Genomic DNA, 10,416 nt, shown 5'->3' with positions numbered 1-10,416 from the left:
TGCCTGATGGGGGGCTTGCCCAGCAGCCGCAAGAACCCTGAGTTTGGGCTCTAGCACTATAACAATTTAAAAATACAGTCTTGGACTGGGGAGATGGCTCATTGGGTAAACATTTGCTGTGTAAGCATGAGGACCTGAGTTCCAAACCCAAGAAGTCCCACACAACTGAGCACTGTAACTACATCTGGAGTCCTGGTGCCCTTCCATGAGACGGAGGTGGGAACAGAGGCCCAGGACCCTCTCAGGCCAACTAAACCGGCAATACGCGAGTGAACAACAGAGAGGAGACCCTGACTTAAATAAGGTGGAAGATGGAGGCCCTGGCGCTCTCTCTCTCTCTCTCTCTCTCTCTCTCTCTCTCTCTCTCTCTCTCTCTCTCACACACACACACACACACACACACACACACACAGCTTTGAGACCTAAAGGTATAACCTGATAATGCCAAATTCTTCTCTTTAGTGCTTAAGTTTTAGAGCATGGGCCCTCAGCATCATGAATTTGAACTAAAAAAAAAAATCATGGTGTTTGCTTCAGCAGCACATATACTCAAAATGGAACAAAGGCGCAAGGATAATGCACAGATTAGTGAACCATTCAGTATATACCTGTATACACACACATGTATGCATGCATATACAGATAAAATACTTATTCCTCATTTCAGAGTTTTAAAAAAATTTATATATTACTATTATTATTATTTTTTTTTTGAGACAGGGTTTCCTAGTAGCTATGGAGCCTGTCCTGGAACTCACTCTGTAGACCAGGCTGACCCCAAACTCACAGAGATCCACCTGCCTCTGCCTCCTGAGTGCTGGGATTGTTGCCAGTGGTAGTGGTGGTGGTGCACACATTTAATCCCAGCACTCGGGAGGCAGAGGCAGGTGGATTTCTGTGAGTTTGGAGTCAGCATGGTCTACAGAGTGAATTCCAGGATAGCCAGGGCTACACAGAGAAAACATGTTTCAGGAAAAAAACAACTTTCAAGTGTGGAGCAAATGCCTGTAATCTGAGTACCTGATGAGGTGGACCTAGGAGGACCTGAAGTTCAAGGCCAACCTCGGCTACTTGAGATCTTATTTCACAAAATCATCAGGGCAAACGTTCCTCCTCAGGTCATCTGATGCACCTTGAGGCACTGTAGCCGTTGCTCTGGAGCTAAGGAAGGTTTGTATCCCTAAGAGGCCAGGGCAGGAAGTTGGTGAATGTTAGGTCTCAAACCTGGGATTCACTAACAATGAGCTCGTGGACAAGATGCAGGTCTGTGGTGAACTTTTTCATTGTCTTTTCTTTGAAATTTTCTAAAATTAATTTATGTGTATGAATGGTGTGTGTGTGTATGTGTGTGTGTGTGTGTGTGCCTGACAGAAGATGCCGAGACCATCCTAGGACACTAGAACACACCTGGAGCTGGAGTTGGGGATGATGGTGAGCCACCATGTGGATGCAAGTGCTCTTAACTGCTGAGCCGTCTCACCAGCCCGTTTCTCATTTTTATTTTTGAAATGACTTCACTCTAGCTCGGGCCCGTCTGGAGTGACTAGTTTGGTGAGCACTTGTCTAGTATACGTGAATTCCCGGGTTCAGTCTCCAGAACCACACGAATGGGCATGCTGGCTACATGCCTGTAATCCCAGCTACTGGAGATAAGGGAAGGGAAATTAGAAAGTCCGTGTCACTCTTGGGTGCTTATCAGCACAGGCTACACAAGACCATGGCTTTAAGATGGCAAGAGGCTGGAGAGGTGGCTTGGCAGTTAAGAGCAGTTGCTGTCCCTCCAGAGGACCCATGTTCAGCTCCCAGCACTGTCATCAGTAGCCACTGTAACTCCAGCTCCAGGGGAGTCGATGCCTTCCTGTGGCCTCCATGGGCACCCACATATGGTGGACACTTTGCAATTTTTTTCCTTTGATTTGTCTTTTTGGTTTTTTTTTTTTTTAAAGAACTGAAAAGACGGCTCAGTGGTTAAGAACACTTGTTGCTCTTGTGGAAGACATTCACATGGTGGCTCACAAACTGTCTCTAATCCCAGTTCCAGGGTATCTGACTCCTTCTTCTTGGAAGCATCTGGCACACATGTGATGCACATACAGACATGGAGGCAAAACACTCATAAATCTAAAAATATTCATACACACACGTGCCGTGGTAATCATGCAGAGATCAGAGGATAAATTGCAGGAGTTGATTTCTGCCTACCACCTGACTTGGAACTGAATTTGGGACATCAGGCTTGGAGGCGATGCCTTTACACACTGGGCCATCTCACCAGCTGTGCTGGCTAGTTTTCAGTGCTGTTTGACAGAAGCTAGGGTCATGTGGAGAGAGGGACTCTTAATGAGAAAGCGCTCCACAAGCTCGGCCATAGGCAAGTCTGCACAGCCTTTCTTGATTGGTGATTGATGTGGGAGGCCCAGCTTACTCTAGGTGGTTCTCCTGTGCTGGTGGTCCTGGGTTAAAGAAGAAAGCGGGCTGAGCAAGTCAGTAAGCAGTGTTCCTCCGTGGCCTCTGTGTCAGCTCCTGCTCCGGATATCCAGGACAGCCAGTGCTACACGGAGAAAGCCTGTCTTCAACAACAACAATAACCAAAAAGAGAAAAGAAAAGTCATTTAGTTGCTTTCTTGACAGAGTTGCCTAAAAGTGTCCTTGGTGGGTTGGAGCTGGGGAGATGGCTCAGTGGTTGAGAGCACCTCCTGTTCTTCAGAGGTTCTGAGTTTGATTCCCAGAAACCATATGGTGGCTCACAACCATCTGTATTAAGATCTGGTGGCCTCTTCGGGCCTGCAGGCAGCACAGTGTATGCATAATAAATAAATAAATCTTTAAAATAAATAAAAGTGTCCTAGGCAGAGGTGGCAGCTCTGAGTTGGTCTTATAATTTCCTTGTCTGTAGCTGGGATTTTGTTTTTCTATTTTTCAAATTCCATTCCATTTTAAATCTCAAGGATAAAGTGTAGAACCTAGGTTAGTTGAAAATAGAGACTTGTGATATATGAAGATGCAGATAGCAGTACAGGAGCTTGGGCGTGGTGATACACCCTTAATGCCAGCACTGGGAGGCAGAGGGACGTGGATCTGAGTTCGAGGCCAGCCTGGTCCACAGAGTGAGTCCTAGAACAGCCAGGGCTACACAGAGAAACCCCGTCTTTAAAAACATAAGAACAACAACAATAATAAATAAGAAGAAAGAAAAGGTAGAAGTGCAAGGGAAGATCAGCTGGACTTCAGGAAGACCTTTCAAACCTTCCACAGTGCTCCGGACATTGCCAGAGCTCTTTAGGTGGGCAGCTTTCATCGTGGGGTGAGACACATAGCTCTGTGTCTAGTGACTGAGAATCCAAGTTTAGGAAAGGAGGAAGCACTCTAAAACTAGACTAGAGACAAAAAAAAAAAAAAAAGAAATCTTCCCATATTCTGGAACAGGACAACATTCTTGATGTAAACCACTAATAAAGAGGGCTGTGACCAGACTGTTTCTTGTTGAATGCAGGCTTCCCAGCAGAGGGCACTGCTGCATTCTCAAAGACAGCCTGAGCCTCGACTCCAGCTTCTGTGGAAATGAATGCTACCTCCATTGCCACTAAGCCCTTGAACTTGGCCTCTGAGAGTGAGGGCCCCGAGGGGAAGGTACCGTTCCCGGTTCCGCGCTTACAAGTGCCAGGGCCGAGCCAGGATCCAGTAGCCTGAGGAAGAAAGTACTCAAAACACCCAACTGGGTGGGTGGGGGGGCACTCTGGACACCTTGCTGTCCCGGAGAGGTAGATCCAAGCCCCAATAAGATACTGGTGTCTATGTATTCACGTTTCAGTAATCTTATTTATTTATTTTTGATTTTTGAGATAGGGTTTCTCTTGTATAGCTTTAGTTGTCCTGGAACTCACTCTGTAGACCAGGCTGGCCTTGAACTCATAGATTATCCACCTGCCTCTGCTTCCCCAAATTCTGGGATTAAAGGTGTGGGTCCCCACCTCCCAGATGCCCCAAGATTTTTCATCTCCCTCTATATTGGGACTGGATTGTCAAATTCATATTACTTTCAAAAATACTAATAGCACTTTGCAGCTGCATGCAAGACTGTCTAATCTCATTGCATACATACAAACTAATTTTCACAGTAATCCTATGGAGAGAAATTGAGGAACAGAGAGGATAGCCAAACCACATAGCTGCCCCCACATGGCTCACACCTGTAATCCCAGCGCTCCAGACAAGCAGGAAGGAGGATTGCCTAGAGTTTGAGACCAGTCTGGATTGCATAGCCCTAAACTAGTCTGAACTAATGTGAGATTTGTCTCAAACAAAAACAGAAAGGCAGGTATGATAGCACAGCACACTTATAATCCCAGTATTGGCCAGCCTGGGCTACATGGAATCCTGTCTCATAAGGGAAAGGGTCTGGGAGTGTAGTTCAGCAGCATGTCTCATACCCACAAAGTCCTGGGTGTGGCCACAGCTATAATTCCAGCACTACGGAGCTAGAGGCAGAGGATTGGAATCTCAAGATCATCCTTGGCTACTTAGTGAGTTCATGGGCAGCCGGGGATACTCAAGAGTACATGTAACAACATGTGTGTGCGTGCACATACACACAAGTGAACAAAAACGGTAAAGTAGTAAATAGTTGTTCTTCATGTTTTTTGTTTGTTTGTTTCTGTGTTTTTGTTTTTTGTTCTTTTGTTGTTCTGGTTTTTGAGACAGGGTTTCTCTGTGTAGCTTCGGAGTCTGTCCTGGAACTTGCTCTGTAGTGGCTGCCCTCAAACTCACAGAGATCCACCTGCCTCTGCCTCCCCAAGTGCTGGGATTAAAGGTGTGCGCCACCACTGCTCGGCCCCGTTTTCAGGATTTTATGCAGCATTGATAAGGACCTAAAAGATTAAATTCGTTCTTTGACTTCATCACAACACACATAATACATTCTGATTTTCCCCTACCTGCCCTTGTATCCCTCCCATACTTCATAAATTTTGATGTTACCAAATCCTCATCCTATAACAGTGTGCCTTTTGGGAGTGGGTGGTGTAGTGGGCTTTAAATCTGTATTGTATATGTAGGTTCTTGAGCACTCGTGTGGTTTAGGCTTAGAAAAATAGACCAAGGGCAGACACTAAATCACAAGGCTTTGTAGGGGCATAGCTCTCACTGGTGGCCTTGAACTACCTGATATTTGTCAGGTAGTAAAGAATGAGTAGTTATCAGTGTCAGCTCAGTGCCTGGCTAACCTTATTAGGAACTTATTGTTAGGCATGATGTAGATGGAGCAGCAGAGGGCTGCTTCCTGCCACCCGGCTAGCTTTACCCAAAATAATTACACGGAAACTGAATTCTTTTAAACACTGCCTGGCCCATTAGTTTCAGACTCTTATTGGTTAATTCTCACATCTTGCTTTAACCCATATTTAGTAATCTGTGTAGCACCACGAGGTGGTAGCTTACCGGGAAAGATCTTAACCTGTGTCTGTCTTGGAGAGGAGAGTCAGTGAGGTGACTGCCTCACTGCCTTCTTCCTCCCAGCATTCTGTTCTGTCTACTCCACCTACCTAATTTTCTGTCCTATCAAAGGGCCAAGGCAGTTTATTAACCAATGAAAGTAACACATAGACAGATGACCCTCCTCCATCAGCATAAGCTATTATTTCTCAGTTCAGGCAAATATTACCCAAAGTACCACGAGGTGGATGAAGTGGTACTTTGCCTATAAATCTCAGCACTCAGGAGGTAGAGGCAGGAGAATTTTTTGCAAGTTTAAGGCCAGCCTGGTCTACATAGTCAGCTGCAGGTCAGCCAGGTCTACATTGAAAGTCCCTGTCTAGGAAAAAAGAAAGGACAATTCTTTCTAACATGTATATATAGAATTGTCAATTCTTGGTGCCAACAGTGTTTAAACGTGATAGAATTGCTGCCCTTAAGAAACTGACAAGGCGGGGGCTGGAGAGATGGCTCAGCGGTTAAGAGCATTGCTTGCTATTCCAGAGGTCCTGAGTTCAATTCCCAGCAACCACATGGTGGCTCACAACCATCTGTAATGAGGTCTGCTGCTCTCTTCTGGCCTGCAGGCATATATTGTAAACATAATAAATAAATAAATAAATAACTATTAAAAAAAACTGACAAGGCATGTAGAGATGAAGGCAGCTGGAGCTACTTGAGACCCTGTCTCAAAACCAAACCAAAAACTACCATATCCAGCCAAAGAAAGAAATACTGCCCCTTCTTGTTCCAAATCGGCAGACCGGGTGGTGGGAGCTGGCCAGAATAGTTAGCTCCTGTACTCCACCTGAGACGATGCAGTTCCCTCAGCTCTCACTCTGCTGAGGTCATTTGCTGAACCTACATCCAGTATGCACTCAGCTCATAACCTTATATAGTATAATGCCCTTAACTTTACAGATGAAGAAACAGAGCGCAGAAAATTGACTTGTTATTGTCACTCTGCAAGGCGCTGGAGAGAACCCTGAACCTAGGCAATCTATAATGTGTGCTATTAACTACTCACTATGTAGTAAATAAATAAATACAGCCAGGCAATGGTGGTGCACGCCTTTAATCCCAGCACTGGGGAGGCAGAGGCAGGTGGATCTCTGTGAGTTCGAGGCCAGTCTGGTCTACAAGAGCTAGCTCCAGGACAGGTTCCAAAGCTACAGAGAGACCCTGTCTCAAAAAGAAATGAGATGTCAGTACCTCCCTTTTTTTTTTTTTTTTTTTTTTTTTTTTTTTTTTTTTTTTTTTTTTTTTTTTTTTTTTGGTTTTTCGAGACAGGGTTTCTCTGTGGCTTTGGAGCCTGTCCTGGAACTAGCTCTTGTAGACCAGGCTGGTCTCGAACTCACAGAGATCCACCTGCCTCTGCCTCCCGAGTGCTGGGATTAAAGGCGTGCGCCACCATCGCCCGGCAGTACCTCCCTTTCTTAAAAAGTTAGCTCATGCAGAGACACTATCATGTCTTATGACCAAAGAACAATACCAAAAACAAAAGCCAGGATTCAACATATAAACAAATTCTGTAAATAAATAAAATATAAACATTGTATTATGTCAGAATTTGAATACTAACTGCAGCAGATTTGGCCTGAGCATTGTTCTTGGGTACTTTGACTATTAAGAGTTAATAATACAAAGCCAGGCGGTGGTGGTGCACGCCTTTAATCCCAGCACTCGGAAGGCAGAGGCAGGCGGATCTCTGAGTTCGAGGCCAGCCTGGTCTACAAGAGCTAGTTCCAGGACAGGCTCTAGAAACTACAGGGAAACCCTGTCTCAAAAAACCAAAAAAAAAAAAAAAAGAGTTAATAATACATTGTTTGGGACATAGCAATCTGCCAGGGTTGACTTAGAGATTTTGTATTGGTAGAGGATCCTTGTAGCCACAAAAGATAACTCAGTGATGATTAAACTTGAGGGAAAATGATTGTAAAACTGTTCTGTCACAGTTTATCAATGATAAGTAAAAAATGCACAAGAGGAAGTGAAACACATGTTCAAAACCAAAAATTATACAACCTATGCTTTGGAACAACATAAATCTATCCCTACTTACTGAATTCTGTATAAATAAAGAAACATTCTGGCTGCTAGTCAGTGAGGCTGCAAGATTCTCCCAACCACCATGCCTGGCTCATCTTCCTCACCTCCTCCTCTCCTCTTAGAACCTGTCAACGGTTGGGGCTGGCCCCCAGCAGTTCAACCAGGAGGGGATATGGCAGAACACACAATCCATTAGCCTACTCAGAGGGGAGAAAATCAACATTGCAAATGCTAGTGCATTAAGATAAGGGACTTTGGACCTTTGGGCACCAGTCAGTAGATTGTAAGGCCTCCCAAGGCTGTGATTGTGTCTTAATCACTTTATACTAGCCAAAGCTGTGCATGTAGTCGATCTCAAGAAGACCTTGACTGATGGCTAATATCATCTCTGTAGACATTGACTGGCTCGTTTGTCACCATCTACAAGTTTCCTAAGGGCTATGCCACATGCTTCACAGGTGTTGGCAGTCTGAGACATGGCTGATGGGAAGAGCATGCTGGGGGCAGTCAAAATTAGTCTTGGAGTTATATTTATTTGCAGAGGTTTCCTCAACCCTCCCTAACCTTTTAATGCAGGGATGGTAAACTCAGGCAGAAATAATGCCTTGGGCACCTCTTTTGCCATCATAAAAGGCTGGTCTCTTTCAGGTGAAAGTGGGCATCTCGAATTAATTTGCCTGACCTTGTTCCTGCATTTATTTTAAAAGCTAGATTTCCCACTATGTAGACCAGGCTGGCATTAAACTCGCAGAGATTCACCTGTCTGCCTGTTGAATGCTGGGATTAAAAGTGTGTGCCACCATGCCAGACAGTCCCCAAATTCTTGGTTATTCTATGGGAACAGTATTGGAAAGATACTTTTGGTACGCTTCGTCAATGAATTGGACATAGTTTGGGTGCTGGGAAAGTGTATTGGGGTACCCTTTGGCCAACCCACATCTTTGTGAGATCTTGGAACTTGGTCCATTCCTAGCATCCTGACCACCTGAAATTGTTTCCTTTTGCTTTGTAAATTACTTTTGAAACTCCTTCAATAATAAAGTGGAAAGCCGAGCTGTGGTAGCGTATGCCTTTAATCACAGCACTCGGGAGGCAGAGGCAGGCGGATCTCTGTGAGTTCAAGACCAGCCTGGTCTACAAGAGCTAGTTCCAGGACAGGCTTCAAAGCTACAGAGAAACCTTGTCTCGAAAAGCAAAAAGAATGAAGTGGAAAGTTGAGGCCACCAGCTAGCTCCCCAGCTGCAGGTTTCCTGACCTCATTGGAGGGGAGGCTTGGTACTTAGGGATGGGGGTGGGGTTGGGAGCCAACAGGCCCTGTACAATGGCTGGGTAGCCCGATGTTTGCTTTCACAGTTCTCCTGTAAAACTAGCAGGGCAGATATAGATAAAAACGTAGCACAACTCCATTTAAAGTGCATTACAGATCAGGAGCCAGCTCCCCCCTGGGCAGGAGAAGGGAGGGAAGGGCGCAGAGGCCACATCAGTCCTCTTCTTATCTAGGGCCACGTGTCTCTCTTCTAGCTTTGTGAAGCGTGATTTACACCCCTGACTGGAATGACTCTCTTTCTGGGCTGATTACATCTGCAAATGCCCCCCAGAGGCCACAGCAGGATGGCCATTTTCAGTCGGAGCGGCCAATAAATCTCAGAGGTTTATATTGTACTTCACAGTGCCTTCCCTCTTGGCCCTCTGCCAGTTGGTTGTGGAAGGTGGGGAGGGGTGCTCAAGTTGGAGGCCTAGGAGACAAAACCCTCCTCTGCTGTCACCCTTTACTCTTGTCCTAGACCTGGCTTAGTTCTGATCTTCCCAAGTCAGTCTTTCCTCTGGAAACGGGTGGGACCCAAGCCCAGGCAGGACCGTGGTCCTTGCTCTCACAGGTGATGTGCTGTGTTCTGGACACTGCAGCTCCTAGCTAGTTTAACCCTGGTACAGCAGCTTGCTCACAAAACCCCGTCACCTGGAAGTGGGATCGTGAGTGGTGTCTCTAGTCTCTCTCTCTTCAGTGACTAGGCAGGAGTTGGGGCGTGGGTGGTAGGGGGCAGGGTCTCCAATCCAGACTGGTACTCCTGCCCTCCAGTGCTGAACCCAGAGCCTCGCTCTATCCACAGTTCCGCATCTTAGTTCTGCTCAGTGTTTGATCTGTTTAGCAGGGACTGGGGCACTAGGGGTTAGGGTGCTCTCATAGGTCCGAGGGGCTTGATTTTGGAGCAGATGTCTGGTTTACCAAAGCTCCCGAGTCTGGCCCTGGATATGCTCCCCTCTGTCATTTCACTAGTCTGGGAACCATTTTTTAGAATCTTGATTTTAATAATCACAAAACCTTACCTCTGGAAATACTTAAGGACAAATGAGATAATAGATGTACAAATTTATACACACACACACACACACACACACACACACACACACTCAAGATACCCTTGTTCAAGGATTCTTGGTTTGGTTTAGCTTTGGTTTTGTTTGTTTTTCTGTTTTGTTTCGTTTTGTGTTTCTGAGACAGGGTTTCTCTGCCTAGACCAGGCTGGCCTAGAACTCAACAGAGACACCTCCCCCTCCCCCCTCCCCGCCTCTGCCTCCCAAATTTTGGGATCAAGGGAGTGTGAGATATGGTGTCTCTCTGTAGCTCAGACAGGTCTGGAACTCACTATGTAGGTTAGGCTCGAGTCAACTCACAGCAATCCTCCTGTTTCCACCTCTGAGATTTCAAGAGCGAGCCCACACCTAATTGATTCCAGTGTTGTTACAAGATTTCATTTGTTCCTGGATGGGGAGAAGGGTTCTGAAAGAGAAAAACTGCTTTGTCTTTTGACAATTACTTAACAGCAGCAATCTTGCCAGGGAAATTGGCAGCGGACAGACAGTAGGTTGGCAGATCCAAGTGGCCCTAAGGTCTTGTCC

This window comes from Arvicola amphibius, chromosome 5 (assembly GCF_903992535.2).
Source record: "Arvicola amphibius chromosome 5, mArvAmp1.2, whole genome shotgun sequence".
In the NCBI taxonomy this organism is placed as follows: domain Eukaryota; kingdom Metazoa; phylum Chordata; class Mammalia; order Rodentia; family Cricetidae; genus Arvicola; species Arvicola amphibius.
Note: the sequence above shows the minus strand (reverse complement) of the source record.